Below are 6885 nucleotides of genomic sequence, written 5' to 3' on the forward strand. Positions count from 1 at the left end.
AAACGTTTCCTGTTTACTGCCATTCAGCGAGATGTTCATTCTGTAAATTATGGTCCAATTCAGAGTGAAACACACAATAGAGCAGGACATGATTTAGGGCCAAACTCAAGGCTTTGAAAACAATATTTCAAAATGAAACAGAAGGCTTTCACGTTGGCTTCTTCCACCTCTTATAAACAGTCTAGTGTTGTACTTTCAAGTGACAGTTCTCTCTGACCAATCAGAGGTCTGCAGCATCTTTAACTCATCCTCTTCCTTTCTCAGTTGCTTTGATTCTGGACTAGTTGATACCACAAAAAGTACCAGGTGCCAGGTACTGTCTACAGTTTTTGCAAACTGAGAAGCAATGTTTCCAAGCATGGGAAGTGTAGCCGTATCATGGAGTGGAAATCAGGCATTGTACTGATGAAAGCTCATGGAAACAGAATCACTATCTCCCATAGGGAGTTGGGTATTGTGTCACTAAGCTTTCAAAACATACAAAAAAAGAACCCGCACATGGTCACATGACTGTGCATGTGCTCCATTATGAGATTCTATGAAATGGGATGAAACATGAAAAGCAAGCTCCAAGAAGAATCAGCGACTGAGTGAGTGTGTGTATGTTTGGTTGTCCTCAAAGGAGTAGGATTAAAAATGGATGCACTCTCGCACAGGAAGAGTGGCGTGCTATTTGGTCAGTCCAAGCGCTGTGCCCCAGTCCCCGCTTTGGATTGGGGGAGGGGGGACTTTCTAACGACAATCATTTATCTCAGGTAACCCTGTAACAGTAGAGAGGAGGGGGGCTGTTCCTGTATGTCAGTGTGCTGCATGATAGCAACACAACAGCAGCACATAGCTCACAACGGCCTCTGAAGGGCTGCAGATGGTGCACTGCGCTGGTTATGGATCTGAATCTCACCAGCGTCAAATAATTCAAGACGGATGGAGGTTACGCCATCAGGTTTCCTTCAACTTGCTCTAACAGGGGGTGAAATTTTAAATCCGCTTTTAAAAATTAATGGACTTGATATTTTAAACATGCTTTTATTGATTACATTGCAGGGATTATATGCTTAGGTCTGTGAGTCACGTTCTTCCTGTTTACAATGAAACTGGTTTTGCTGGATCTAAGAGTGGTTTCAATGAAGAGGGAGCATGGTGGGATCTATAGTCTATTGTAAAGCTTTCTGGTGCAAAGGTAAAGGGAATATTAAGAAACTAGATTGATCCAAGTTAAACACGTCATGGCAATAAAACAAACCCACAAAATGTCACTGAGCAACATGCAGTGAAAGGCAAAATAAACATTTTCCTAAGAATAATATACAGCCATCCCTGTCAACAGTCCACAGGTCAGGACCAAGCGGCAACCTCCGGTCTAAAAATATGAGTCCAATGCGGAGGTGCTAAAAACTGCAGTTCATCGAGGATCCGCTTGTGGCTGGCTCCGGAAGTACCGGAAACCACAAACATATGAATGGGAAAAAGCCGATCTTTACAGCAGAAATAAACATGTTTACAGCCTGGTACAAAAGACGAGTGTAGTCTGGATAGCTCATTTCTCGATCAGCTCACACTGTGAAAGGGGTGAATTTTTTTCTAACGCAGCAATTTCGAAGATATTGAGATAACGAGTCTTCCAATGAGAGGCACAGCTGACTTGACTGACAGGCGGGAACACTGTAGCTGTTGGCTAGGAGGCTCAAAGCCCGCCTCTTTACGTCACAATCGCTTGACAGCAGCAATATGGCTCAACGATTGGCCTCAAAACAGCGCTTCAGAAACAGATGGGTGACGTCACGGATCTTACGTCCATATTTTCTACAGTCTATGGTCAGGACTGATAGGAAACATACAGAGACCAGGTGACATCATCGTCTCTCTTCTCTGCTCTCTGTCTGTCTGCAACAGGCATACAGTAAACAGAACGTGTTGTTGTAATAAGCACTACAGGACCCTCAAAAAATGCCAGTGTTTGTTGACCTGTGAATGTTAACAGAAGCGTGGTGGCTGTCAAGGAGGTGTAGCAGAGACGCGCACCGCAACAACAAATTAACATAATCTAGCACCTTCCTGCAGAAATGTAGTGTTAATAAGTTATTCAGAGTGTTTATAGTGTGAAACAGTCAGTTAATATCGTTCTAATTCTGTATTTAGTTGGCCTTTGACTGACTGACTGAAAAATTAGTGAGATCTTTTTCCTCTTTCATATGTAACAATATCAGATACTTTATTGTTTTAAAGCAGGCGGTATTGAAAAGTACCAATCAGTACCAAAAATGACTAGTTAAAGGAAAATAGTAGAGGGGCGCTAGTCCAGCCTCGTGGTTAAGTCATGCACCCCATGTACAGAGGCTGTGGTCCTCAAGTGGGCAATCTGAGTTCAATCCCAACTTGTGGCCTCTTTCCTGCATGTTACTCCCCACTCTCTCTCTGGTTTCCTGCTCCGTCAACTAAATGAAATTAAAATATAACTTAAAAAATGTAGATTTGTGGGGACAGAAAGGGTAAATACACACTACTCTCTATGTGAGTGTGCACACATACTCTATGCAACCCCTGCATGGGTCAGTTCCCCAGTTGGGCCAACCCAGTCAAAGAAGTCTTGACAAGCCCCTAATGGGACTATACAGATAAATAAATAATAACTAATGAAGGAAAAGCAACATGGTTTCAGTTGAATTAAACACATTGAAGTTCATTTGTGTTATTGAAAGTCACAGATATGTACATTCTAAATGTTCAGAGGGTTTAATTCTCCACTTGGGATGTAAAATCTTGTTCCAGAATCTTCTATAGGAAGATTCCTCACTTTTCCAAATCACACAGCAGTAGAAGCAGTAAAACTGAGCTCTTTAACAAGAAACACTCTCAAAGTGAATTTGAATTTGAGACATGAGCGCAGACTGACAAGCCTTTTAAATAAAACATAAAGGAATTACCACCTGCAGTGAAACCATACAGCCCAGCCCCGCTGCAGTCCTCGCTCTGCAGACTGAAGCACACTTTCAAGGAGAATCAGAAAGTAATGTTGAAGACTAATTTTACTGTTTCTTGCAAATCCAAGTCTACATCGTTCAGCTGTCTTTGAAGAAGCAGAGCCTTCCCCCCTGCTGTGCTCTCACATTGCAGCAACTGTAGACCAAATCTTGAGTGGATGTCTCTCTGGCTATTGTGATGTGACACTCAGTAAATATTGAGAGCCGGAAACACTTCACCCTGATATGAAACTACCTCTCCATCCTTCCTCTGCCGCTCCTTTAGCTGTCTACACCCTCCAGGCTTCAGCGGCAGCAGCTTCACCCTTCAGGAAAGCTGGAGAAGGAGGGAAGTAGGACATGAGGAGGAGGAGGGGAGGCACTGACAGGGGTGGCATGTTGCAGAAAAGGAGGGACGGCGAGGAGAACCACTGAGATGCTGCAGAGCGGCTGTAGAGGTGGTGGTGGTGGAGGGAAGGGGGTTCAGTGCACATCAAGGAACAATGTGAATGTGGAGCAGGCAAGAGACATCTGCTTCATAGAGAGAGAGAGAGAGAGAGAGAGAGAGAGAGAGAGAGAGAGAGAGAGAGAGAGAGAGAGAGAGAGAGAGAGAGACAGGCGGCAGAGGACGATAGAGCCAGAGTGAGTGACATTTCGCTATGAGCAGCCACATCCTAATACAAGCTAATCCCTCTATCAGCCTCTTACCTCACCTGGGCCTACCTCGACAACAGCACCACTCTGACAGAATGGAAGACTGCATTCAGAGATAAACTCAGTATTCAAGCTGGCCAGACTGGCACAGTGTAGCTAAAGTCCTACGTACGAGCATTTGGTCAGCACTGTCCCCCACCTGTCACTCACGCGGCTCCCACTGACTTTTCCTTTTAAACCGAGCAGCATGTCACAAAGCCAGCGCTGATTACTGATTCATGGGGTGTTCATGAAGACTCAGCCAGACAGTCATCTGGTGTGTGGACATGGAGAGCAGAGGGCATTTGTGGCATTTTGTCACACAGCTGTTATTTGTAATGTAATTTGCAGGAGCATGATGGATTGGGATGTTTATAATCATCAGTCAGGGTTGTAACGAATGATCTTTTTTTTGGGTCATTTTTATATTTTTTTCTGTATTAATCACTTCTATGAAACTCAAACATTATTTCCTCAATAATTTTATTAGAAACAGGAGTAATTTTCATCCAAAAATATCAGTACTATGACATAAAACATGATGAATCCTTTCATAAATGACTGGTCAATCATTCAATTATTAAAATTAGATGTCAATAAATTCCTATGAATTACAAAGGTCATTGGACTACTAGTTTTAGGTGACACAATCAATATTTTGTTGATGATGTATGTATTCACAGACAGGCAACAGAAAGTCAAGAGTACTGAGTACTTCTCTATTTAAAATAGTATAAATGAAGAGTTCATTTGCAAAAACAGACATCTCCGTTTTTATAAATTTTCAAAAAACATATTTCCTTTTAATATAATTTTCTAATAGTTACATTTTCAGGATACAGCTAATTAGCAATGCCATTTTGACTTAGTAAAAGCCACCCAACTTCAATTGATTGATAATACCTACAGCTAGTAATAGAAAAAATATGTTTTTTTAATTTTTTTTTTTAATTTTTAAAAGTGAGTTATCTGTTTTTGCAAAAGAACTCTTCAAATATAAATATACATTTAAACAGCATAGTTTCATTCACACAGACTGCAAACCCACGTCAAGCTCATCCATCTCTTTAAGATGCACATTTACTGCACAAATCAAAGCTTCAAATGAACATGTGCATAGGCATTTCTAGCCCATTTTTGGGGGTGCTGAAGCACCTCTAAATTGAATCCCAGCACCCCTAAAATTTGAGAGATTTTTTTAATTTTTTTTACTGTATGTCCGTATCTTTTGAACAAGCTAGAAACGTTTCAAAACCACACAGTACTTGGTTGAAAGGTAAAATTTTAACAACAAAAATTCAGCAGCTCCACCACGTTTTACATGTTGTGCATTGCATTTCAAATGAAAGTCCAAAAAATAACTCCAATGTCAATTTCTGGTATTTTTGGTACTATAGGGGGCTGGTTTACTCCAAAAACATACATACAGTTTATGTATATGTTGAGGAGATGCTGTATCAAAATGAGCTGTCTATCCCCAGAAATTAGGGTTACCATATGTTTCTTTATGATTCCAATCCATTTCTCTTTTGCTGTGGCTCAGCATTTAAATAACCTTTATCAGATTTGATGGTTTAGTCACAGACTTCCCCGAAGTGTTATACTTTTCTTTCACAAATGTGGGAATTAAATTGCATTAAAATGTACAAAACAGTGAAATTTATCTTGCCCGGCTCATCGATCCTAGAATCACCCCTCAATGTGTTAAATCCAACCCATTGTATCAGTGCACATCATCTATGTATCAGGAACTATTTACAAACAAGGTGAGTTTGACATCACTCCTCACCAATGAGCACTTGCAGGGTCCACACATAGACTATTATATAACATTAGGTAAACTGTGGGGCATTATAAACCCCTATAGTAAGTGTGCAGACAACACAAAGTCACAAACAGAGTGAAGTACACAATAACTCTGCAGTATTTATATTTTTACAAACATTTAATGTCTGTTAAACTTCGGTTTTCAGGAAAGAGTCAACTCCCAGCCTCAGGATGATTACACACATTTCTAAACCAAATTCTGTTCAACTGTCTGCCTCTTCTACATAATCCTGTTTTATAAAGCTACCATCCACATATGTTGAACAAGCCTTCCTCTATAAGTGTGTAGGTTTCACCTTACACAGAACGGCATCAATATGAGCACAGAGAGGGCAATGCTTAATGTCCCACAGCCGGGACAGAGGGACATAAAGGAACAGCAGCTGTCCACAGAGCATCAGCGGAAATCGACGAGTTATAAAACAGCACCATCTGCAAAGCGAACACAGGCTGTCCAGCAAAAACACGGTGCACACAAAGCTCTTCTTCACTTCGGCACCCCCGTTTCTCTCTACTAATCACCATTGGTTGTAAATATGAGGTACAAACATAACAAGGAGCTAACGTAGACACCGTCTGCACACGGTTATACAGTATTTATGAACCAGGAAGGGAAGGAGACTTGCTCTTCTTCACTGATGCCCGTTATTATCCCTGCCTGCATACCCTCAACTTGATCCTATTTAATCTTCCTCGCAAACTCCTACCTTTCCCGCAGTCCTTTGGCTCGTCGCTGGCAGTGATCGGGGCGGATTTGGGTGGGTGTTTTTCGGTCTGTGGGACTTCGGGTGGGTGCTGGTGCTGATGTTGAGCCGTGTCTTCAGTCCCCTCCTCTGCTCTGCTTGTGGTGCTGAAGTGGACAGCGCACCGAGGAGGAGATCTGGGAACAAAAACCCTCACACTGCTTTACTGCAGCGTCACCTGCTGCACAGCGCCCCCTGTCGGACCGGAGGAGCGACTGCAAGGCTGGAGAACAGTCGAGAGCATTAGAGGAGCGTCACCTAGCGTTTTTGTTTGAGCGACATTTGTCTCCTCCGCTGTTTGAACACCAAATAAAACAAAGCTGCTTCAAGCGAGACTTTGTACCCAACTCTGTTGTGTTTAGTTCAACATGTTGTTGATTTTATTTTATTTTATTTAACCAGTAGAAAAACACATTGAGGTTAAAAATCTCTTTTTCAAGTGTGTCCTGGCCAAGATCAGCAGCAGCACATTCCAGAAAAGTTACATACAAACTAAACATAATTCTAAAACATTACAACACATCCTGGGTTTCAGAACAAAAGTCATTAGTCACAAATTTGACAAAAAGTGTAATGTCAAAATTATTGAAAAATACAATAAAAAAACATTTGTTTAATCTAAGCTTAAATGAAGTATCTCATGTGTAATCTATGGCACATAA

General features: G+C 41.5%; 1 protein-coding gene across 1 annotated transcript in view; it reads right to left on the minus strand.

The window, feature by feature from the left end:
* The window catches only part of srrm3 (serine/arginine repetitive matrix 3), a 126340-nt gene extending 119967 nt beyond the window's left edge, over positions 1–6373 (minus strand). Inside the window, 1 exon segment of the mRNA XM_034683021.1 lies at positions 6188–6373. The gene's annotated coding sequence lies outside the window, so the exon portion shown is untranslated.
* Positions 6374–6885: the final 512 nt, after the last annotated feature.

The sequence above is a fragment of the Notolabrus celidotus genome, chromosome 5 (genome assembly GCF_009762535.1).
Source record: "Notolabrus celidotus isolate fNotCel1 chromosome 5, fNotCel1.pri, whole genome shotgun sequence".
NCBI lineage: Eukaryota > Metazoa > Chordata > Actinopteri > Labriformes > Labridae > Notolabrus > Notolabrus celidotus.